Source organism: Cupressus sempervirens, chromosome 9 (genome assembly GCF_028749045.1).
Source record: "Cupressus sempervirens isolate cs-2001-9-10 chromosome 9, ASM2874904v1, whole genome shotgun sequence".
NCBI lineage: Eukaryota > Viridiplantae > Streptophyta > Pinopsida > Cupressales > Cupressaceae > Cupressus > Cupressus sempervirens.
In genome coordinates this window covers 459,299,285-459,327,217 of record NC_143126.1, presented here as the reverse complement: position 1 = coordinate 459,327,217, position 27,933 = coordinate 459,299,285, and positions in this window count along the sequence as shown.

Here is a 27,933-nt window from a genome sequence, read left to right as displayed (position 1 = left end):
ACCTTTTTAAAGAGTTTTATAACATAGAAAAGGATTGTATATGGTTACCATAGACCAATAGGATTATACATAACTGTACCCCACATCTTTGATTACATTTCATCAATTGAATAAGGGACATCACACCTACTATCCTTATCTCTCTAAACTCACACCAGAGTCATGAGATGACTACAAATGATCAAATTTCATAAATGATTGACCTCTCAGGCCCTACAACACCACAGTCCCTAAATCTTGACTCAAACCCAATTTGACTAGAGTTCCTTCAAACTCTTACCTCTACACACAAATTCAATATGTTATATGTTTTTCCAACATAGGATTCACTCCACATTCAGGTAGAATATTCCCTACTATATATGGCTTTCAATTCCAATATGTCTTTAACCTGTAATCACTTCTGCACCCCACAAAATGGCATATGCAATGTTAGCGATTTATAACACATGTTAACAATTTCATCCCATGAAGGTTAGGCCTCTACATTCATGGGATGATCCTCATTCTACCTAAGGTGTTACTACAACAACAAATTGAAATCAAGAGTAACTATTTTAAGTCAAGACTAGTACAATAGCAAGCCTACAATGTTATGAAACGTATCAATAAAACATAGTTGTTCATGCATAAAACCTTGTCAAAGTCTTTTGAATACAAACCAATCGATTGGAGATCCAAAGTAATGGAAATCAATTGCAAAGAATAGAGTTTTCTTATTGTTTTCTTTCTCCTTTGTCCGTACACTTGACTGTCTCTCTTATAATAGAGACTCAAAAAAAAAATATAGAAATGCCTAAAACTAACTCAAAACCAATACAACTATCATCGGTTAGTTGAATGGTTTGGTTTTAAGATAGAACAAACTCAAACTAATGTGGACATATATTTTATGGAATGCCTTTAAACAAAAAGACCATTAACCAAATTTTGATCTTTTATGATCACTAACATTCCTAGACTCTAAACACTCCAATGTTATTTGTGCTTCGACAATGACAATCCATTAGAATTTCATTTAGCCCTATTAAGGACATTAAAAATATTTGAATCATCATATTAGTCTAATTCTTATAACTTGCCAATCAATTCTCTGATTTCCTCTAGCTATCTTTGTGGTCCTCATAAGTTGCACCATTGGCTTGGTTGTGTGTGGGCCTCCTGCACCAACTACTCTACCTAGGCCAGTGAACTAGCCAAGAAGAAATTTTTTTTTTACATCTACCAAAACATAAAATGGGAACTTAATTAATGCACTAAGAAATTACTTGGAATGATTCATCAAACAATTTGCTTTATTAGTCAATATTTCATACACTAGGAACTCCAACCCCTCAAAATGATTTCAAATGAGCTTATATAACTCTATTATCCAAGTACGAACTTTCTTCATCGATCCCCAACCATTTCTTGGTGACTTTCTAATATTGCTATCAAAGTTGTCATTGACAATTTTTGTAATTTTTTCACTTTGATGACTTGAAAATTCATGATCACTCCTAAAGGGTTGAGTTTGGTTTCAATAACATATCTAACTATTTTGAGACCCCTCCTACTAAGATTTTAAATGAGTGAACTAGAACATTTATGTTGAAAAAAATACCAAATCTGAAGAATGCCAGTTATTTTGTTACTTTTTGGGATCATATTGATAATATAACATATGTTTTGACTTTATGGTACTCATTTTTGTGTTAATGCTCTATAGATAAAGGTGAAGCATCTTGTAAGCAAAAATCTAGCCATCTCAAAGAAGTTGCCAGCAAAAGATTCTAGCATGAGGATTCTTCTTCTGAGAAGGTTAGTCATTTTGTTGTGGATAATTATCAGTGGAATCACAAGCTTATGGAATTTTGATGTTCAATAGTGAACAAATGGTTAATTGAAATGCCTTATTTCAAATTGAAAATCAAACAAAAAAATTGGTGCTCTCTAAATGATGAAGACATTCATTGTACTTTTCTAGCATAACTTTAATAGATATTTGTTTTTTATCTTTGAATATTGCTATACTATCATGACATTTTTCATTTTATCAATTTTTTTTGTACTTTTTGAAAGAGAGATAAGAAATTTGTGTTTAATATTATTCAAAGTGCATTATAGGAAACACATAAAAAGCCAAGTTCTTTAGGAAAGAATAACTTAGTTGTAGTGAAGAATGGGTCAGTTGCAGCTTTAAAAAATGGTAAAGAAGAATCAAGTGAGGATGAGTCTTCTGATGAGGTACTCCATGGTTAAGCCAAGTCTTTAGTACATAATAAAGCAATTGAGTTTTATAAATTGTTTTTTTGATAGCTAATTTTTTTAAATATTGCCCATCAAAAATTACTTAGTACATCTCATCTTTTTTCTACACAGGAGCTTACATTTCTAAAGAATCTGAAGAAGATATTCTACCAGAGGTATATTTGGTGCTTTTTAAAGTAAAAATGTGACTGGAAATTTTGTATATTATCATATTTCATAATTAGAAGGTCAAATTGTAAATAGAGGTGAAACCATACGGATTTAAGTTTCTTCTTCATTATTTATAATGCTCTCGATCCTCCTTTGTAGCTGTAAAAATACTTGTTTATTTTCACCTTTCCAAATACCCTTTACTAGGTTCTTGAAGATTCCAAAATATCTTGGGTTGACCCCACTCCAGCATGTCCTAACTCCTACTTGGTTCACAGACCTAACTCCTTTCCTTTTTCTCCAAGTTTTGGCTTTACTACTATGGCAAAGCAAGGGGTGTTTTTCACCTTGAAGGTCTTCAAAAACTCCTTCTCTCCAACCATCATCACACTAGATGCATGTTGGATCTCCTTCCAATCTTTTGGTACTGGTCTCATGGTGTATTCCTTCCTATTTTTGGAGATGTTGTAAACATTGCTCCTTCCATCATACTTAGAATTGACATCAAATTTCCAGGCCTACCTAACAATGGGTGACAAGCATCCATTTCTGCAACATCACAGACAATCTTATTTTTGTACTCCCTTATTTGAAATTGAACATGAACTTGTTCATTTACTATGACTTGCTGCTCCTTATTTAGCCATGAAACCTTATAAGGGTTAGGATGAGGCAACTTCTTCAATCCAAGCTTCTCTACCATTTCTACTGAGGCTATATTATCAATTGAACCGAAATCTACAATAACTTTGCAGACCTTACCTCTTACCTTGCAGAGAGTTCTGAATAATGTCTTTCTTGGGGGAGGTTCTTATTCTATGACAGTCTTCAGCAGGGTTCTATTGAACATTAGAGACTCTTCTCTCTCTAGATCAACATTTCCTCTTGCCCCTTGGTTTTTTTGTACATCCTCCTCTTGAGCCAAATGGACTCTCGTATTCCCTTCTTGGTTGTTGCTACCCATTTTCTCAAGAAGTGCTTGTATGTAGCAAGTGCAATATGTAGAGGTAGAGTTATGGAAGGTTAACTAAGTATTTTTTTTCTTTTCATTTTTATATTTCTTTATCTCTTTATCAATCTATCTCTCTATCTATACCTCTTTCTATCTGTCTCATTTTGGTATTCATTTCTATATGTGTCTTCCTCTTACTACTCCATCTACAGGTTGCAAACAAATCATCCTTCTTCCACCAATGAGTCATTCCATTCAAGAAAGACCATGTCTGACGATATCAACACACAAAAAAATAGGGAGACAATTGCTAGACTATGGTCTAACTTAAAAAGAAAAGGTGATGGAAAATTTTATTGTCCTTGCAAAATTTTTAAGGGCTTAAAGACTCAAAGATATCGAATCAAAATAGCTGAGGAACATTGTAGGCAACATGGTCATATTGAAGGGGGAAACAAATATCATCCATTAGTATGTATTTTAATAATGTATAAATTACATAAGACATGATTTGATGATGAAATCTTGGTCATGGTTAATATAAGGTCATCATTTTCATATAGGTCAATGTCCCTGAGTTTCATGTTATGGACCATGACAATTCAGAGAATGCGGATTTCCAAATGAGGGAACATGGAGGTGTGAATATTGAAGTAGAAGGTAATGATACCATGGAAGAAGACCACAATGATGAAGATCATGATGATCAAGATGATGATGATGATGATGATGATGATGATGATGATGATGTTGATGATGTTGATGCAGAGCTTGATGTACCTATACTTGAGAAGGCACACGAGTCCCTATATGAAGGCTCCAAAACAACTCTTCTTGCTGCTATATTGTTGTTGGTGAACTTGAAGGTTATGAATGGTTTATCCAATGTAGCAATGACACGTATGTTAATGTATGCCATCTTCTTTCATTATTTTACTTGTAGTTCCCTTACAATTAACATTAGGTTCATGTAGCAATTAATATTCTTTAAATTAACAAATTATATTTTTGGTCATAGGTTGATCTGTGAGTGTTTGTTAACACCATCAAGCATTCTACCTCACTTGTACTGAGAATTATCCACCATCATGAAAGATATTGGAATGGAGTATCAAACAATACATGCATGTCCGAATGATCATATTATATGTTATAAATAGCATGAATTTGCAACACAAAGCCCTATTTGTCATATTAGTAGATATCAATTAGATCAATTAACAAAAAATGTGCCACACAAGGTTCTTTGGCATATTCCTGTTATTCCACGTCTGCAATGATTATTCAGGTGCAATAGCTTGGCACAATTTATGGATTACCATGCATGCAATGGAAGTCAAGATGACACTATGTGAATGCTTGTAGATAGTTTGGCATTTAAAGAAATAGAAGAAAAATTGCCACACTTTAAAGAAGAACCTCGTAATCTCAAGCTTTCATTGGCAGTAGACAGTGTCAATCCTTTTGGAGAGATGAGATCTACTTACTCAGTGTGACCTATTTTTGTTATCAACAATAACATACCTCCTTGGTTGTCCATAAAGAGAGAGCACATAATGTTGACACTAATTGTTCTAGGTATTTTTTGATTTAATGGTCATCTAAATTAATTTATTGTTACTAATCCATCAAAATAGTCTTAATAATTATATAATGTTTTTGTTCATTCAACTAGGTAAGTACCAAGTTAAAGATATCAATGTATATATTGAACCCCTTATCGACAAGTTGATGGTGTTATGGAATGGGGTTACTATGTATGACATCTGTAGACCAATAGGACAAAGACAATTTCAATTTCATGCAATGCTTGTATGGACAATACATGATGCCCTTGGGCTAACACATTTTTGTGGTATGTTCTCTTCTTAACACCTCTTTTTTGGTATGTCAAAGTTAACACATTTAATCCAATTATACATGATCTTGTAGGTCTTCAGACAAAGGGAAAATTTGCATGTCTAGTTTTTGGTCCAAAGACGAAATCTCGTCATTCAAAAAGTTTAAGAAAGCAAGTGTTCGATGAGAATAGTCACTTTCTGCACAGAAATCATAAGTACCAAATTATGGAAAAATATATTTTCAATGGGAAAGAAGAGACTACATCAAAGCCATAGAGAATGACACCTCACCTATGGAAGTTAGCATACAATAAAATAAATCGTCGAGATAATGTCATTCCATTTGATGGTTTTTGTTTCAAATTTATATTTTGATATTGTGTTTTGTTTACTGATGATGTAATTGATGCTTGTAAAGTTCGTCAAGGCATCAATGACCAACTTCCAAAAGGACTAAAAATTTATCCTACGTAATTTACTAAGTTTTTGTACTATGAGAAACTCCAAATTGTGCATTTGTTTGATCCTATGCATATTAGAAAGAATGTAATAGAGACATTATGGAAAATCTTGGATGGAAGGCGTGACAAAGACCAAATTGTCAAAACTTGTAGTGACATTGAAGAATCCAACCATGTAATGAAAAATGGCATTCAATCAAATAGAAATGGAGAACATATTGATAAAAGTGCCCTTAGTTGGTTATTGTCAGAGCAGCAAAGCAATGTTATAAAAGAAGTCATAAAAAAATATGATTTCCCACAGGATTTGCTGCGAACATAAACAATCTCATATCAAAGAAAAGTGAATTTGGGCCAGGGTTGAAAACACACGAGTAGCATAAATTTATTAAGGTAATTCATGTTATTTTGTATTCACTATATATTTTTATACTGCATGTAGTTTTAATTGCATTCTTTTATAAAATATTGACAAGATCATTTTACAAATATTGTAGTATGTTCTACCTCTATCTCTCCCACACCACTTTTCCAACAATGTCAAATAGGTTATATATGATCTTGGAAAATACATGAGGTGGTTGTGATCTAAAGAAATCAATAAAGAAGATATAAAATATTGGAAGAGAAAAATTCCTCTTCTTATGTGTGAAATGAAAAAGTGTCTACCTCCAAGTTTTTTCAATGCACAAGAACACTACCTCATACATCAAGTTGAGGAGATTGAACTATGTGGACCTATACCAACCAGGTCAATGTGGATGGTGAGAGGCACTTGAAATTTTTTAAAGGCTTAGTTTGATAGAGGGAACATCCTGAGCGTTCTATGGTGGAGGGATATATGGTATACCAAACCATGGTGTACATTAGTGAATATCTTCCTAAGTTTGCAACAAAGATCCATGTAGATTGTATTTGGGATCCTAACTCAATTAAAAAATTCGAAGGGGAGTACTTGATGGGAAAAGGTAGATCGAGGAAAGTGAGAGGTAAATCTAAGATGTTATTGTAGTTAATTAATTATTATAAATCTTCAATATAAGTTATTTATAATTGATGTATTTTTTTTTATACAGGCAATCGAGAGTGGGATGCAATACATTTGTATACTGCGAACAATCTTGATTGCATGATGATATGGATTAAATGATGTCAAAAAAATGGTTGCTCATTAACATGGGAAGGTGTTGCTTCATTGGTTACAAAAGCTCATTGTAATAGAGATTCCAATGTTACTCCAATGGTAGTTGATCTAGTAAAGGGTTTAAGAGGTGGAGAGGTATGTAGAAATTTATTAATGATCATAACTTGATGTATGTTTCGTATCAACTCATGATGAAAATAATTTAAACACGCTCCAAAAATTGTAGGTCAAGCATCACAAAGCTATGTACTATCATGGCCACAAATTTTGCATTAAAAAGTTGGATGACACAAAGAAAACTTGTGATTTTGGTATAACTGCAATTATTGAGGTCACTAATATATCATATAGAAATGACATACATCTTCAACAATCTCAAAATCAATACTATGGCATCTTGGATGATATAATTGAGTGTGACTTTAACTCCTTCAAAGTAGTTCTATTCGTCATCAAATGGTACAGGTTATGACTAAATCAAAATTATCCAAATAGAACGCATATTCAACATGATAATAAATTTATAATGATTAATACAAGGTCATTTGAGCCAGTTGGAGATGAACCCTATGTTCTTCCAAGCCAATGTGAGCAAGTGTTTTACTCAGAGGTTCCACATAAATAGGGTTGGTCATTTGTTGTTAGACATGATCCAAGAGGAAGGTTGATAAAGTATAATGTTATGGAAGAAGAATATATTGAAGATGATGAAGATCAAGATGATGGTGATGATGATGATGGTGCTGATGATGATGATGGTGATGATGATGATGATGGTGATGATGATGATGGTGATGATGATGGTGATGATGGTGATGATGATGATGATGATGATGGTGATGATGATGATGGCAATGATGATGATGATGATGATGATGAGGATGAGGATGATGAAGAAGAAGATAATCAATGACTACAGACATCGTCACCCCTTTTGTTGATGATCTTGCATTACATATATAAGGTAAATTTGTTCATGTTTACAATGTTGCATATTGTTCATGTTGTCTTCTAAGTTATCTATAGCATACGCGTATCATGTAATTTTTAGCTAACTTAAGATAAATGATTAACGTATGTAGGAAATATGATTACATATTTATTGTGTTCAATTCTAATGATTACAACATATGTTATTTATAATTACCATTTTTTATATTGTGTCTGATTATCACCCTTTTTGCAAACAGTCAATTGACTACAGACATCGTCACCCCTTATGTTGATGATCTTGCATTCCATATATAAGTTAAATTTGTTCATATTTATGATGTTTCATATTTTTCATTTTTTCTTCTAAGTTATTTTTAGCATGCATGTATCATGTAATTTTTAGCTGACTTAAGATAAATGATTGACATATGCTGGAAATTTGACCCCTTTGGCGTGGGTCGTGCACAATGACTTGGATCAGCAAGTATAAGTCAATAAATAGACATAATTTTCTTATATTCTTCTTATTTATCATTGACCACGTATGTTATAAATAGAAATATTATATAATCATAGACAAAGAAGGTCTGTATAGAAATATAATTGTATAATCACTTTCAACTTACTACATTTTATATCTCTCACGTATAGACAAGGAAGAACTATACGTATGAGTCACGACTTGATTATTCTATATATATTATTTAAATATTATCAAATTTCCATTTGATGGATTGTAGGTGCCACCAAATAGGTACTTGTTAGATCTATCTACATCAAATGAGGGAAATGAGGAAATGGTAGATGAAAGCTCTACATGTAGTACGACTAAAATAGGGAGATCAACTAGAGGTCAAAAGATTGGAAAAAAATTTGATAAATGCATGCAATTTTTCCTTGCTAATGGGGGTTCATGTTCTTATGATGATGAGACCAAAGGTGACATAAAGGTGCTCTTTTAGTACACACACATTGAGAAGGTACCCAATGAGCTACCTCCAATTAACACAAATTTTTGTGTTAATGAGAGGATATATCGCATTGCTCCATCCTCATTACATGGTTTGGGCCTATTTTCCATGGATGGGATAAAGGTATGTTACAAAAAATTTATCAAATTGTTCAAGTATGTCGGTCCATGTTACAATTACATTGATTGGATGCAGATTGTTCAATATAAAAAAGTATGCGTAGGTATACACTATCAGCTAATTATACACAATGGAAAGAAAATGATCAAAGTAAAAGATTTTCTATGTACATTTATGGGAGACCAAAAGAAATAGGTAATATTGTAGGTTTTATAAATAGTACATGACCTTCCTCAACTAGTAAACAACCCAATTGCATATTTGAGGCAAGTGAGGGGAATGAAGTTTTTGTTTTTGCAATAAAATCAATAAGTGTAGGGGAAGAATTGCTAATAGATTACCATTTAAATCACATAGATACAAACAAAGTTAATATCATGAGGGTTGTAAGTACTATATACCATTTTGTTAATAAGTTTTTTTTGTTTTCTATTGCTTTCAATTAGCTGAAGTTTTTATGTTTAATCTTTGTGACACGACGATATGCATCTGACAGATGATAGAGGCCACGAAGATGCTACTCCCATCCATTCTTCAACAAGGGTAAACCTTATTGAAATTGTACAAATTAGATAGTTGAAAAATGTTATATTATTACATTATTTTATTTATATTTTTGAGTTTTTATGATAGTTTTACTGAAATTCCTCTCACAATCTGATGTTCAGGATAAGGGAAAAGCACTTGCAGTAACTACAGAGCCACTAGCTACCCCTTCTGATGACGATATTGTAGAAACTCCCAATGTAACAATAATGTTGAAGAAAAAAATTTAAAAAATTAATTTAGAAATAATGAGAATTTTGGATGAAGAAAATATTCCATCTGAGGAGATGATGAAGAGGTTATCTGATTTGAGAGTGCAAGCTTGTCATTATCAAGTAAGCAGTAATGAATCTTTAGTTATAACAAAAGTTCAATAAAGATTTATATTTTATAATCTTTTGTGTTGTGAACTAAAATATTTAATATGTGTTCTTGTTACAGGACTTTTTGGCAAGTGATCCAAATGAGCTTCCACCTTCACGTGGTTGGCCTTGTTTAGTAGAGAATATTAAACTATTCTTGAAACCAAGTGAAACTCAAACTTTAAAGATAAGCTTATAGTTAACAGTGACAACCAATTCGCAAGTCCAAATGAAGTTCTTCGTTACAAGTACCTTTTTAGTTTTTAAAGCACGATGTCATGTTTTTATATTGTGTAGTTTTTTGCTTAAGTCAAAGTATTCTTTTACAATAAGAACATAATTTATGACCATTTTAGTAACTATTGTAACATCACTTTATGAAAAATCCTATTTTAGAAAAGATGGTGATAAGTGGTGTTGTCTATTCCTTGGGAGATTGGATTGCACAGGTCTGTATCTCAAAATCATTTGCATGTGGTAGAAATGCATACTTACAACCATTTCATTCTACATTTAAAAACATTGATGACACTCTAGACACAAAATAATGCTAAGCATCGAGATAAGTATTCATAAACAAGATGGTGAGAAAGATAAGTGTTCATAAACAAGGTGGTGAGAAAGATGGTGAGAAAGTGAGTATTTTGGGTGAGTAGTACTCTCTAATCACATGTTTTCTACTTCTTCAAAGATTGGGTTTTTATACTCTTATGGTCTAATTAGTTATCTTCAATATAGATAATAATTCAAATATTTAAGGTCTTTAATGTAGATATATAGAGTATAATTGCCAAATTTATTACAAATTTGAAAGTTCTTGAAATTGTTTGCATATATTTTATCTGTTTCAATGTTTTCTATGATCCATTATCACCTTGTCTTTTCTAGATCATTGTTTCAATAATGCATTATAGAGTATGATCCATGTTCTTACAATCCATTCTCAGGATTAATATCATTTTTTTAATTCATTATATTGATGGGTGTTTGAACTCTTTGAAAATCTTTATTATAGACCAAGAAAGCAAGACTGCCTAATTTGTTTTCAGATTCAATTATTTTTATCTTTTTTTCCTATCAATATTTTAGATCATGTTCTATGATCTACCATCACAACTTTCATGTTCTCTAACTTCCTATCTTGATCATGATAGGTAATGGAGTATGCGTCATTGCCATAATGTCTTGTTAATAACTCATAAATATTGATGCAAAAGAGATTTATGAAGTCATATCAAAATCTTTGAAATTCATTAAATTTTGAGAAAAATAGTGTACACTAAGTAAACTACTTATAAACAGAATCTTTATTCGCTCTGAATTTTTATTTTTTGAGTTGATTGTGTATTTTTATAAACTCATAATTAGAAATCATAGCTTTATCTATCATCATAACTTTTCTCTTTTCTAGCTCATTATCTTGTCTGATCCATTATAAACTTGACTGCACTCATATGAAAAAGTCTTAATTTGTATCTTAAATTGGAAATCTTGTAGACTTGATTGCAGGTATCTCTGAAATTATATTTATGATCTAGCATGACTTTTTGTTTCTTTTCAAGCTCACTATACTAAATGATACATCATGACGGTTCTCTTTTTCACTAATTCACTGTCTAGATTATAGATTCTAAAATATGAATTGCAAATTCGATGCAAAAATGTTATACACGGTCAAAGTGAACTATCCTCATTCTATTTGTTTTTTTTGTGTGTTTATTTTATAGGAAGAGTATTTGGGGTCATTCAATATGATGACATTGTTCAATATGATGACATTCTAACTTGTGTCTTTTCAAAACTTGTTTAAACTAACCAGATAAAAATGAATCTTAAAGGCCACCAAAAGAAAATTATAGGCTTGGAATTTTCACACTTTGAATGTATTGGTATCTTCTAGGGCCAATGCCCAAGTTTTTCTTCATTTTGTATATCCATTGCCATCTCATTTTGTACATTCACATGTTTATAGATTCAAATTTGTAAGAATTTGGCTTAGGCCAGAATTCACCTAAGAACTAAAGAACTCAACACAAGCACACAGTAGACCAAAATAGAGAGAGTATGATAAGAATGACAATATTCATTCAATATGCTAGCTTGAGAGTACACTAGGAGTGCCTATATATAAAGGCCTTAGGAGAGCTTCTAGAATGCATAGAAGTCAACAACATGATAAGTCATACAACTAGGCACATGTCCACTAGATATGGGTTATCCTCCATTAAGAACGGAATTAAGTGCAATGATGTGAGGATAAGCCTACAATGGTGTATCATGCAAATCGGTGGTGTAGACAAAATGTGCTAAATAAGGAGTGTGAATAACTGTGTTGTCAACATGACAACTCAATGAATGATGCAAACTCTTGTGTTTTAGACACCATGTGCATAGTTAGAGTTGTGTACATCAATGAGAGTACACAAACTCCTAAGTGTCTCACCTAAATAAATAATTAAATAATACAAAATAATTAAATAATGCATTAACCTAAGTAAACTTAAGTAAGTGTAATAAGTAAATACTTATTTACACTAACACCCCCCCTTAAGTGCAACTTAGGGGAATGCCCTTAATCTTATGAAATCTAGGATGATATGCATAATGGGTCCCGGCTACTAGGCCATGTTAGGTACCCATGTACATAATGATATGCAATCTCTCATAAAGCGGAGAAAGAGGGAAAACCTCATGGAAAAAACCCTCCCCCAAAAAGAGAGATAAATAGGGATGCATGGATGGATGGAGTAATCAAGACCCCCCCATTACGACATACATCCAATATATACATAAGAGAATGATGAGTAGAGGAAGAGAGACAAGATAGGCTCCCCCCCCAAAGAAAAATTCCGAATAGTGACTACTTTGATGAAGAAGTTGATCCAAGACTGCAGAATGGTGTTCCTCCCCTTAGGAAGAAACAATGCCAAGGGTACAAATGAGATGCTTCCATTGTGTGTAGAAAGAATCCCATGGATAAGTGATGTCCCTGAAACCTGCTCAATTGGCTAAAGAACCTGTCTCAAAGAACTATTTGTCTCCGCAACTGATGAAGAACCCTATTGCAACTTCTGATCATAAGTATCCACAATCACTTCAACCTGTGAGGATTGATCATGTAGAGAATGAACGAGAGAGTCAGATGGAACCCTTGTGACAACTAAAGAAGGTGCTTCTGCATCAAGAAGAAGAGGCAAATCATCAATATTGTCCCCCAAATCTATCACTAAATGTGTATCTGGAAGACTGCATGTACCCTGCTATGTTGGACCTATCACTATGGCTATGTATGCATGCAGAATGAACTAATGTAGTGACCTCTTACTATAATTTTTGATAGAACCCCACGTGTCTGAATTTGTTGAAGCACTATTGCTAGTGTCACTATTAGTTTCCACACTATATGATGTGCAGAGAGGAGTAGAGGACAAGCTTGGTGAACTTTCCTCAAAGTATACATCCTTCTCCATAAATATCTAATGTGTCTTAAGATCTAGAAGTCTGTATGCCTTCACACTATCTTCATAACCAATAAAAGTACAAAGTCGAGATGATTGTGCCTTGCATCCCTTGGAAGATCTATTTGTCCATATAGGACAACCAAAGACTCTGAAGTGTGTCACAATAGGTTTTCTATTGCACCATGCCTCAAAAAGAGTTTTTCCATCTAAGGCTAGATGAGGAGAATGATTAAGAATGTGAGTGGCACTAGAGATTGCTTTGACTTCTAATGATGGATCTAGAGACTTGGCTTTGATCATGCAACTCTAAATTCTGGTAGAGTCTGAAGATCAATGCCCTCGAGTCTGCAAAAGTCCATAAGTCTTCTATTCACATACATGCTTCCATTATCCATTTGGAGTACTTTGATGGCTTTCCTAGATTTTTGTTCCACAAGAGACTTAAGTCTAGAAACTTATCCAACACTTCATTCTTATTATGAAGAAAGTAGACTCAAGTGAACCTTGAAAAGTCATCAACAAAGATAAGTATGTAGCGACCCTGGCTTAATGTAAAAGGACCTACTAATACCATGTGAACCATCTGAAGAACACCTAGTGCTCTTGAAGACTTCTCTCTCTGTAACTTCCCCTCTGGATGCATATCCACTGATTTGTTGAGCATTCACCCTTATAAAAGTTGATTTGAGGTAGACCTTTGACCGTGTGGTTTGTGCAAAGTTTTTGAAGATAGCGGAAGTCAAGATGACCATACCGCTCATGCCATAATTGTATGTTTGAATTTGATTGAGTTAACAAGGCCTTTGAAGAAGACTTGGGCACAAAATGGGAGAAAGAGTATAACCTTTTGTTATGATTCACTTTTCGCATTGCAACCAAGGAATTGTCTTTAAGATTGTGCACTTTTATTGAGTCTGGAAGGAACTCAACTCTATGTCCATCTCCAAGGTGAGTGATTTGGTAGATTGATAGGAGATTTGAACTGAGGTTTGGAACATAGAGAACATTTTGAAACTCTCCATTTTCCATTTCCATGTTTCCTTTCCCTTCAACATCCATTTTACTATGGTACCTTGGACTGCTTCATTGAAGAAAAATCCTCCTTTGAAGAACCCATATGATAGGAGGCACCTGAGTCAAATATCCATTCCTTTGAAGAGTTCGTATTTTCCATGAATGCTTTCCCTTTGCCCTTTGAATCTAAAGAAGATCCTTTCTCCTTGTAAGCATTAGGCAATGGAACATTATGTTTCTTCATGATGTTGGTCAACTCATCAATCTTTTTAAGATAACACTCATGCTTTTCATGACCCAATTTTATGCAATAAGTGCACTTGTTCTTCTCCTTATTATTGTTTTCCCCCTTCTTGTTGGAATTCGAGGACTTGCCTTGTTGATTGGATTGTGGTGTTGTCTTTTCTACATCCTCTGATTTGTTCTTCCATTTCTTCTTACCCTTTCCTTTATTTGAAGATTGTCCAGCTAAATGTTGAGAACCCTCATTGGCCACCAATGCTTTAGACATAGGTGATTTGAGAATCCTCATTGATTTCAACTTCTTTTCTTTATCATCTGATAGTTTAGCATATTCATCAAAAGTGACTTTCTTATAGGCAAACTCTAAGGTAGTCTTTCAGGTGTTAAAAGAAGAAACAAATGTGGAATATTCTAATGGCAGCTTGTTATGGATGAGATAGATTAGTCTATCATCTTTGATTGAACTCCCATAATTAGTAATCTTCATCCTTAGTTCATTCACCTTGATGATGAAATCTTGTATGGAGTCATATGACTTAGGATCTAAGGATACAAGCTCATCTTCAATTTTGAAAACATCCTCTTAAGACACTTTACCATAAAGGCATTTGAGGGTATCCCAAGCTTCCTTGGATGTAGAACATTTCTTGATTTGATAAATGATCTTATCATCTACCCCTAAACATATATCACCTAGGGCTTTCCTATCCATTGCTACCCCTGTTGAAATATCACTATCTAAGACTTTATCAACTGCTGGTTTAGGAAGAGTACCATCTACGTATTGTGAAACTCCATTATGCATTAAGTGATACCACATTTTAATGGACCATGTAGCATAGTTATGAGGAGTTAATTTAGCAAACTTATCATTGCCCATAATGCAGAAAATGAAAGAAAAGTGCAGAAAAGAGAGAACACAACACCAAGAACACCCCCCCTTTTCACTAAATCAAGAAACCCCCCCCCCCAAAAAAAAAAGATGCTTTGGCCACTTTATCAGTAGTGCGATTATAATAGGCCACTTGCCAATTTTGGCCTTCATGGACTTCTGATTTTACTTGTTACAATCTCTTAATGGATTACAAATTTGAAATTTTACAATGTGCTACAATTCTAAAGCATTACAAAGCAAAGAAAGGCACTATTGCTGAAAGTGAGACTTTTGTCCACATAACCCTTAAATCTAATATTAGATCTGGAAAGTAGACAAAAAATAATGCACTTTCAAAAACAATAGAACCTATTTTCGACTCCAGATGTGCCTGTACATAGCATTTGAAGTTGCAAAATGCAGGATTATGTAGGTACAGTCACCAAAAAATGCAATTTCTAAACAATCCATGCACCAAAACCATGAAACAACTACACCACTAAAAAGTTTAGAAAATTCTACCCAATTTCAAAAAAATTGCACCATATTTGGAGTTCGGATGTCTGAGTTATGGCCTCCCTAAGTTGGACTGCAAAATTGAAAATCAATCTAGAGACGTGTAGCATCAATGAATGACGGGTTAAATTTGATGGTCATACAACCATCTCAACTATTCTAATTTTCCCTAGAATGACGTCCAGACAGGTGTAAAATTTTAAGCTAGAGAATTAGATGATGTTAGCATACCTTTGAACCTCTTATGACATCAGTGTAATGTCAGCATCACATAGAAATGTATGGCATGTACAAAAAAATGACATGGCAGGGTTGGCAAATGATGTGTGTTGACTAGATTGTACAGTTAGATTGCTGACGTAGGCTGGGAATGTTGATTGTGCTCAAGCCAACATGGTGGGAGATTTGTCCACCATAGCAAAATAATAGCGCTGACTGTATGCTTGTCGATACAGTCCACATGGACCAAGGCTGCTCCAGACTTTGGCCATGTGGAAGCGGTTAAGGGTGACACGTGTTGTAGGAGAAGCCTTTGGGTAGGAGACCAGAATTTCCAACTGCTGCCACAGGAAGGCAAAATATGTGACAGGTTATTTTTACCTTGCCAAAAAATGTGGTTAATCCCACATTCATGGGAAAAGTGAACAAAAGGCTTTTATAAAACAACTTGCCATGCTAACAAAAAAAAAAGGTAGTCCTGTTAGAAGTGGGGATAGTCACTCAGTCTTGTGGATTGTCTTGGCCAAAAATTAGTTTGCACGACCAATGCACAGATGTTGTGCAGTACTGGTATGGACTATCGTAGAATTAGTACTCTATGTTGTCCGTGGATTAACATGAGATGTCTGCTAAATAATGATAGACCTTGCAAAATAAATATGAATGTGCACCAAAAATACAGTTGAGTTAGGGTGTCACTACCTAGTTCGACCAAAAAAAATTCTCTGCTAGGGAAATTAATAAATCCAAAAATAATAATTCAAAAAATATTGAAAATTGAAGAGATGAAATTTAGATCCAAAAATCAAACAATCAGATCAATAAAATGATCATACCTGAACTGCAAATCGGGGCCTTCGAGTTTTGATTTGCAAAAAAAATTTGCCTCACAATCAACTTTCACCCAACATAGGCAAATATATAGTCAGTCTTCACTGAATCGACTCTTCGAACGCAATGGTGAGGTCAGATTTGGCTCTAGACACTCCCAATTTTTGTAGATCCTTCAAATTTGGGTCAAGATGCTAAAGCATGAACGGTCTCGAATGGCTATGTGTAGAGAATCTCCCTCAAAGCTCTGATACCATGTAAGAATTTGGCTTAGGCCAGAATTCACCCAAGAACTAAAGAACTCAACACAAGCACATAGTAGACCAAAATAGAGAGAGTAAGATCAGAATGACGATATTCATTCAATATGCTAGCTTGAGAGTACACTAGGAGTGCCTGTATATAAAGGCCTCAGGAGAGCTTCTAGAATGCATAGAAGTTAGCAACATGATAAGTCATACAAAGAGACACATGACCACCAGATATGGGTTATCCTCCATTAAGCACAGAATTAAATGCAATGATGTGAGGATAAGCCTACAATGGTTTATCACACAAATTAGTGGTGTAGACAACATATGCTAAATAAGGAGTGCGAATAACTGTGTTGTCAACATGACAACTCAGTGAATGATGCAAACTCCTATGTTGTAGACACCATGTGCATAGTTAGAGTTGTGTACATAAATGAGAGTACACAAACTCCTAAGTGTCTCACCTAAATAAATAATTAAATAATGCATTAACCTAAGTAAACTTAAGTAAGTGTAATAAGTAAATACTTATTTACACCAACAAAATTACTAAATGTTTGGCCAATGTTCTAGCAGCTCTATTTTTGGAGCATTGATAGATGGGAGAAGCAAAAGTCAAAAATTTTACAAGTGCAGATAGGAAGATCATCACCACTAGTTGGGGATACCAGAGTACAGTTCCATAATGATCAAGTTCACTTGTTGGTTGTTCACGAGAGCCAACTTGCTATTTATGATGCTTCTAAGTTTGACTATTTTCATTATGTAAGTCTTTGTCAGCAATTTAGAATTCAAATTTAGTAAGTGATAATGATATGAGCTACCTTCTCTATATGAGTGTAATCTAATATCATATTTGTTTGTATTGTAGTGGACACCTTATGATTCTCTATCTACTGCCATTTCAAGTGCAGTATATTCATGCGACAACCTTCTCGTATATTATGATTTAACTCAAAATGTATCCTTTGATTATTCATGCAGTGTCTATCCTCTAGTAATTGCATCACATCCATCTGACTCAAATCATTTTTCTCTTGGAATGATTGACGGAGGAGTTTATGTCATTGAGCCTTCAGAATCGGTAGGAAAGTGGGGTGTGGGACCTCCTCTGGATAATGGTACCATTGGATCAAATCCAACATTAAGAAATCAAGGTTTAGAACCAACTCCAAGGTAGTTCATCATATTAGAACATGGCAAATGGTTCCTTGTACTATCTTTTTATGTTTATCACTTACCTATCTGCAACTCCACAATTGATATTGATGATAGTCTCTTGCCTTCATCGTGCTCCTTTCAATATATCAATCTTGTAACCTATATATATATATCTTCAAGAGCATGGTGCTTCTTTGTGCATAAGTTTGAGCTTTTAGAGAAAATCATTCACTTATGAACATTCCATCAAAGATGATGTATACTAAGGAATTATGGCTTTTCTAGCTATTAAGTGGAAGTTTCACATTTTTTGAACATTCAAATAACTTTACTTTTATTGATGTAGCTGAACTACAAGTGCCTTTTTTGTTCTTGACAAATGGTAAGCTTTCAACTTTTGTGAAGCCATTACGGATGCAAATGAACTACAACTAGTGAGTTGTCAATTTTAAGGCAATTTTTGTTTCTATAGTATAGTTCAATTGCTAGAAATAGGCTTAGTGATTGATTGTGTTTTAATATTATGTCTTGGATGCTCTTGCCAAAGGAATTGATCAACAAGAAGCCAAATAAGGGGTTATAGTTATATATCCACTCTTATGATGATGTGATTGGGACTGTAAGTCTTTTTGTCACGTTTATTTGTTTGAAAAATAGAGATTAGTTAGTGTTATTGGTTTTCATTCTTGATAAATAATTCTTTCCTAATTTTATTTTTCCCTACAGTCTTCACAAGCAATGGTATCTCAAGAACCAAAATTTAGATGGGTTGTGCCAATTATTACAAAGGCTTTGCTCTCATAGGAGCCTTTTAAACTGTACAAAATTTGATTCTAAAGCATAATTGCTCAGTGGAGACTCATGATATCATGCACATTTCTTCCTCCTTCCCATTTTTTTGTATGAAATAAATCATGTGATATGAATGAAACAATGGTGTGGAGGTAGAAATGTGCACGATACCCTGAGTCTCATATCGAGCAATTATGCTTTAGAATATAATTTTGTGTAGTTTAGAAGGCTCCTATGAGAGCAAAACTTTTGCAATAATTGACACGGCTCATCTAAATTTCTACCAGGCGTTGGTGTCAATTTCAACCAACATGTCTTCCCTTTTTCATTGCATGTATGGTACCGCTCTAGAAAATTAAGGGTCTTGGTCGCAATTTTGATGACGGTTGAAAGGGATCTTGGTCGTAATTTTGATGACTATTGGTCTTTTTTGCCATTGAACATTTGGCTTTATTCTCAAAAAAGTTAAGGGGTGTACATTGAAATTTTGACCAGTGATGGACACCAATGAGGAAATAAGAGTTCAGGCTAGACTAAGGAAATTGACAAAACTCACATCGGTAAGTCGACCTTTTTTGAGTCAAAATTTTGATGCATAATTATTGTGATGAAAAATCAACTAAAAAATATCAATGACAAGTTTAGTCATCTATTTGACGAACTCTAGTTGCAATTTTGACCTTTTCTCATCAAAATTTAGGGCTAAATTTACTAGTATGTGCCTCTCAAATATTTGAGAATCCATTTAACTGCATTCCAATGCTCAATTCCTAGATGACTCATATACCTGTTGACAACTCCCACTACATGTGCAATATCTGGCCTATTACATACCATAACATGCATCAAGCTTCCTATAGCTAAAGCATAAGGTACCTTAAACATCTTATCGTCCTCTTCTTGTGTCTTGGGACACTTCTCCTTAGTCAACTTCAAATGACTAGGTAAAGGTGTGCTGACAGCTTTAGCATTCTCCATAGAGAAATGTTGCAACACCTTCTCAATATAATCAATGTGAGATAAAGTCAATTTCCTATTCTTCCTATCTCTATATATCGTCATACTAAGGATTTGTTTTTCTGCTCCCAAATCCTTTATGGCAAATGTATGTGCCAAGTGTTCCTCTAACCCTTTAATGTGATCCATATTAGACCCAGCTACAAGCATATCATCAACAGATAAACATAAAATAATTTAACTTCCATCATCCAACCTCTTAAAATAAACACAATGATCTGAATAACACCTATTATATCCATGCTCATGCATAAACATATCAAATTTCAGATACCATTGCCAAGGTGCTTGCTTAAAGCCATATAAGCTTTTCTTCAATTTGCACACTAAGTTTTCCTTACCTTTGACCTCAAATCCCTATGGTTGTGTCATATATATCTCTTCATCCAAATCACCATGAAGGAAGGCTATTTTAACATCAAGTTGCTCCAAATAAAAATCTTTAGTAGCCACAATACTGAAAATAGTGTGAATAGAAGTCATTTTAACAATAGGAGAAAATATCTCATCAAAATCAATGCCCTTTTTCTGTCCAAATCCTTTTACAAATAACCTGAATTTAAATCTTTTCTTACCTCCATCCTCTTATTTCAACTTGTAAACCCATTTATTCTATAAAGCACTTTTACCTACAAGCAACTTCCATAATTCCCATGTCTTATTTTTCAGCAAAGAGTCCATTTCTTCTTTTATTGCAGACTCCCACTGAATCTTTGTATCCACTTGTACAACTTCATCATAACATTTAGGTTCACCAACATTATTAAGTAAAATAGAATACAAGGAAGGAGAAAATCTTTTTGGAGGTCTACTTATCTTTATTGACCATCTAACATTCACTGGGGTGTGTGGTATTTTTTGTTGCAGTTGTTGTAGATCATAAGGAATTGTTGGAACATCAATTTTTGGAGTATCGTCCAACACTACATAATCATCTTCTTTCTTCTTATGTTGCTGCAATAGATCTTTGTACAACACTTTCTCATTGAATATGACATCCCTGCAGTTTACAATTTTATGATTTTCAAAATGCCAAAGCCTATATCCAAATTCATTGATGCCACATCTAACAAATACACATTTCTTTGACTTAGCTTCCAGCTTGGTTCTATTTTTAGAATCTATATGAGCAAATGCTTAACAACCGAAAGTTTTAAGAAAAGAATAACTCATCTTCTTACCAGTCCATGCTTCCTGTAGAATACCATAGCCCAAAGGAGTAGATGGACCTCTATTAATCAAATATACAATAGTATTGACAGCCACTACCCACATGTTTAAGGGAAACCCTGCATGTAATCTTATGCTCCTTGCACACTCCATTATTGTCTTATTCATGCATCCAACCACTCCATTTTCCTATGGAGTCCTTAGAATAGTTTTATGTCTATAAATACCATTAGTAGAGCAAAAAATCTTCAAATTTGTGACTGCATCAGATCTAAGACATTTTAATTTCTTACTAGTCTCATTTTCAACCAAACATTTCCATTTCTTAAAAGTTTGAACTACATCAAATTTCTGTCTAAGGAAATAAACCCATACTTTTCTAGTTGCATCATCAATAAATGTAACATAATAATGAGAGCCACCAAGGGAAGATACCTAAGCTAGTCCCCATACATCTGTATGCGTAAGCCCTAATTTCTTGCTTTTATTTTCTTTCCTAGTCTTCACAAAACTCACTCTCTTTTGTTTTCCATACACACAACTTTCATAGAAATCCATATTGACACATTTCAAACTTGGTAAAGCTTGCTCTAAATGAAGTAATTTCATACCTTTCTCAATCATGTGCCTAAGTTTGTTGTACCACAATGTTGTACCAGAATCTATAGTAGCTATTTGTTCTCCTTGCTTAACTGCAACAATTATTCTCGAACCATTTTTCTTTGAAACAATCAAAGTAGAAGGAACAATATGACCTATACAAAGATATAAGGTGCCTACTTTCACACCATTTTCTACTACAAAGGAACCTTTTGAAACCTTCCAATTTTTATCATTAAAAGTAACTACACAACCCTCATCACCGAGTTTCCCAACTGAAATTAAATTCCTACTCAGCCTTGGAACATGTTTACCTCATGTAGTAGCCACTAATTCTCACTCTAAAACTTAATCTTAACTTTTCCCTTTCCAACAATTTGACGGGGTTCATTATCCCCCAAATAAACAAGCCCGAAATCCCCTTGGACATAATTAATGAAATAACCTCTATGAGGTGTAGCACAAAATGAAGCACCAAAATCTAAAACCCATGAGTCATCAACACTTTCTAAAGATAGAAGAAAATCATCCTCTTTGGATTTGTTACTTACCACATTTCCCACCTTGTTCCTTCTAGTTTATCTCCTTCATTGTTCTTTCGAGTCTATCAATCTTTCTCCTTATGCCCTAATTTCCCATAGTACCAACAGTCTCTTAGTCTTCTAGATTGAGACCTCTTCCCCTTTGACTTTCCTCTTGATTTCCCATGACTTCTAGAATTATTTCCTCTCTTGGTCATTCTACCTCTACTTTGTGCATTTAAAGCACTTCCTGATGTAGATCCACCTGAGGTTTTCCTACGAGTTTTCTCACTCAAAATAACACCAATCACATCATCATATTTTAGGATATTAGATCCAAAAATAGAATTACTCATAGCCATTACCAAGCCATTCCAACTTTCAGGTAAATAATAAAAAATCAAGAAAGCCTTAATTTCTTCATCAAAATTGACACCCATAGAAAATAACTAACTAAAAATAGTATTAAACTTATTTAAATGATCCACAATAGATCCACCTTTTGTCATTTTCATATTAAATAAATGCTTCTTGAGAAATACCTTATTTGAAGCGAAGGGCTTTACATACAGTTTCCCTAGGGTTTGCATCAACTCTTCTATTATCTTTGCTTTTGTAATATTAAATGCCTTCAATGGTGCCAAGCATAATAGAATTATTCCAAGTTCCTTTCTATCTAAAAGATCACAGTTGTCATTTGGCATAGATCCCTGATTCTTGGTTTTTCCTTCCAATAACTTCCATAAATCCTTTTGATAAAGATAGTCCTCCATTTGCATTTTCTATAACTGAAAGTTCTACCCATTAAAATTCTCAACCCTTAGCTTACCCTTTTCTACCATTTCTCCCACTCAATCATGAAACTCTCACTCAACCGTGAGACCTTCTTGCAAAGGATCGTTAAAAAAAATGATGATGGTTTGGGTGAAAAAAATGACACCCATCTAGCTCTGATACCACATGTTAGGATTAACCTCATATAGAAATAACAATTACATGAAAACATAATCAATACTAGAAAAAAGGTAGATCGCATAAAAGAGAACACAAGACACCAAGATTTAATGTGCTTCACCCAATCCTTGGGCTCCAATATTATTATTATCTAGTTATTACAACTTGATTAAATTATGTAATCCCTTACAACTCAATATTACCACAGCAAGCTACAATATCACCATTACATGATGAAATCCCTAGCCCTAAGCCTTTTTATACATGTTTTTTTCTCTTAGAAAATTAGGGCCAGAATAAGTCATCCAATAGGAAAAATAGTAGTTGAAGCCTTTTACAATATAAGGGCATTTTTGGATTTAGGGGTGCTACCCCTATGGGAGCATTTCCTCACAACCCCACCCTATACTACGACAAGGAGCACACTTAAGGCACTACCCCAAGGCCTCGTAGGGGTGCTGCCCCCAAACCCCCATAGAAATAATCTGGAGGGAAACTGTGCTAAATAATCCTTTGAGTCTAATTAGGCTCCACATCACAACATAAATCAAGCACCAAAGTTGATTAGGCTTTTTGTACTAGGACTTAGGTGAAGGCTAGGAGAGAAGGTTGATCTTGTGGAGCTGATTGATCTTGTAGAGTTGTGGATTTGTTGTAGAGGGTTTACAAAAAGCTTGGAAGATGCCTTCGAGAAGATTGGACCCTAGGGAAATTGATGATCTCTGTGATGTTGTAGAAGAAAGGATCTCAGAGAAGGTTAATACAAATTTTAGATTTGAAATGGAGGTTAAAGTTAGTTTTAGATATCATATGTCACTGATGAAGAGTGACATGATTAGTAAACTTGTGATTTCTTTAGGTGGTGTACCTAGGCATGTGGGTATTGAAGATGGTTATGAGGAAGTTTCTAAAGACTTTGAAATTGCTAGATCAAGTGGTGAGGATAGAACTGATCGTGTGGAGAGACCTGTTGGAACTAGAGTTGGTCAGTTTGCTAGACCTAGATCTTAATTGAAGTTGAATCATAAGATGGAGGTTTCTAATTTCTCAGGTACTTTGACTCTTGAAGACCTGATTGGTTGGATTGGTGAATTGGAAGAGTACTTTGAGCTAGAGGATATTGGAGATCTACTCAGAGTAAGGTTGGCATAGACTAAGCTAAGAGGACTACTCTTTGGTGGAAAGAACTACAAAGAGATAGAGAGGAGAAAGGTAAAATTAAGATCACTAGATGGAGGTTGATGGTAACCAAGTTGTACTGGCAAAGAATAATGTGAGTGGTTAGTCTACACTTTATCTCCATTAGCTTCAAGTTGCACATTAATAATTTGGTATTCCATTAAATATTTCAACAATATAATTTTTATAATAAAGATAGACTAATTCATGGCTTACAAGATTTAACTAGTTATATGAATGTGAACTAAACATCATAGAATCAGAAAGATAGGTTTACAGCCTTTGAAAATGCATCTCATCAAATTCTTGTCTCATTAAGAAAAATCTTAATAGTAATTTGTTGTACCTATGAGGATGCCAAGTCTAATATACTCCTTGAAATGGACTCAACAAAATATGTTCTTGCCTTGCAAGAAAAATTAAACAAAAATTTCTCTTAAGTTCCCAAATTTAGCATGTCAACAAAGAAACTATTCAAAGTACACCTGAGGAAGTAAGATAAATCCTAACTACAAATACTTTTTTATTTTATATTCTAATTTTATAATTTATGTCATAGGAATCCATGTCCCAAACTCTCTAAATAATCTACACCTTGTCTGATGCAGAAAATGTCATATCTACAAGTTTTGGTCCTCTGCATGCATTACGTGCATTGATAATTGAAACAACTAATGCATAACATTCTTAAGGAAATGATAGTTTCCATCCTCAAATATTTCCAATAATATTTGGGGAAAAAAAAAAATCCTAGAAAAATAACAGAAACCAATAATATACAACATATTTACATATATGATGTCAAAAAAAAATTATTTTTCTTGCTAAATATAGTGTAGAATGGTATTATATGATATAACATAGTTTCCAATGAACTAATTGTTGGAATATATAGTCCACTAATATAACTAAGAGAGGGGAGGTGAATTAGCTATCCAACTATTATCACAATTATCAACCTTAAAAAAACTTAACCATATAAGCAATATAAACAATTAGCTATCCAACTATTATCACAATTATCAACCTTAAAAAAACTTAACCATATAAGCAATATAAACTAAAACCACAAAAAGATACTCATACACAATAACACTAGATATGTTAACTAGGGAAACCCTCGATCAAAGGGAAAACCTCGATGGGGGTGGTACCCACAAGATGATGTACTAATATAAATATTCCTTGTTAAAGGATGGACCCTATTAGGAGTCTATGAATACATTCAGTACATATGAGTCCCTGTTAGGAGACTTTGAATCCTTGTTAGGAGATTCCAACCCTGTTAGGAGTTGTGCCAACCCTATTAGGAGTTGTAGAAGATAGTTGGATCCACTGCCCAAACAACTTCAAGGGAAAGACCAATGAACCCACTGTCCAAATGATCTCTATATTATTCATTGTAGAATAATAGAAATGAAATGTACTTCCTTCCTCTTTCACTATCCTATAAAGTGGACCTTTTTTGCTTCTAATATGGTAACGAGATCACAACACTCGCATCCAATAATCCCTTAGATCACTTGCACACATTCAGTAAGCACTCTACTCATTTTCACATTCTGCACTTTAATAGATTTTTCAGACACACTTACAAAAAAGGAAAACATCTTTCCTTTATACCATATCTTCATAATAATTCCTTGAGTCAGCCTTGAGGCTTTCCTAATTAATTATAATAAGATAATTAATTAGGTACAATTACAATAGCATTGTCGGCTCACAATCTATACAAAAATTCCCATGTGCGATACTAGGCCTTGTGCACTTGTTAACATCATTAGCTAACTGTCCTATGTCATTACCTGACTGCACATCTCTTCATTGCATCTCAGATGTAAGATAGAGAACAAACATTAGGAACTACTTTTCCAATACTATGACTTTGAACTACTCTCTATAAATTAGGTACAACTTTCATATGTCTTAGACTTAGACTCTGTGCACTTGACCATGTCCTCAAGACATTGTGTTGAACATGTCTATAACTATGCATCACTAGACAATCAAACCATTTAACAGAATCAGATTTCCACAATCCATTAGTAATTTGAGCAATGTTTCTGGATTAGATTGTGTGAGTTTTTTTAGCATCAACGTTTCGGATCATACTACATGATCCATCATCAGGATGAGAAAGCATCAGAATATGAAATGTGCAGACCAGGAAACCACAAGCAGTCCTAAAAGGAGAGGGAGGGAGGGGCACAAAAACCAAGAAGACCAAAAATAAAGACACAACCACAAAGAGAACAGGTACAGAATAACCAATGAGAAAATGGCAGGAGCGAAACCAATAAAATTAAGTAGAAAAGGTTCAAATGGACACTGGAGAATGTGAAGAATTATTAAAAAATAAAAAAGATCAAGTAGAAAAAGATAGAACACACCAAAAAATAAATAAATATATAAATATAACTATATAACCGAGTATATGTATATACATGCATATAAATAACTAAACCAATGCACTAATATATATAGATATATACGCATCTATAACTAAATGAATAAATTTATGTACAAATATATATATACATACATATATATATATATATATATATATATATATATATATATATATATATTATATATACATATATATCTATATATATGTGTAAGTATGTACAAATATATATATATATATACAATTATAAATAAATCTATGCATATACATAACTATATATATATATGTAAAGGAATATTATTTTATTTTTAAAAAAATAATTAATAAATAAATAAATAAATAAATAGATAAATAAAAAATTAAGGATCAATGTGAAAAAGGAAGGAGCGCACGAATATGAAAATAAATAAATAACTATAAGAGGTTAAAAATACAAAAATTAAAAATTAAAAAATTAAAAAAAAATTAAATAATAATAATAAAAATAAAAAAGACCCAAGCCCTTACATATATATATATATATATAAATGAACAAAAAATAAATAACTATAAGCATGTGCAAATATATGTACTTATATACAACTGTATAGATATAAAATCGACCAAGTCAAAAAATGACCCCAAGAGAAAAAACAAGAAACAACAGAAAGGACCCTAATACCAAAACAAAGAAGCTAAAAAAAAAATAAATCAAAAAAATTAAGCTAAGGAGCAAAAAGCCCTAAATAAATAGATTGAACCTAAAAAATATAAACGTTACTAAAAGAAAATGCGTAAATATGCCATAAATGCGAAAAAGACACAAAACTAGAACCAACCACGATTAAAGAATACAAGCACAAAGAGATAAAAAAATCATAAATAAATAAATGAGGATAATAATAAAAATAAAAAACATGAAATCAAGATGGAAGACCCAAGGCTGAAACCAACGGCACGGGAAAGAGCTCGAGGGTTAGAGCAACACAGAGGGCTAAGAAGAAACGAAAA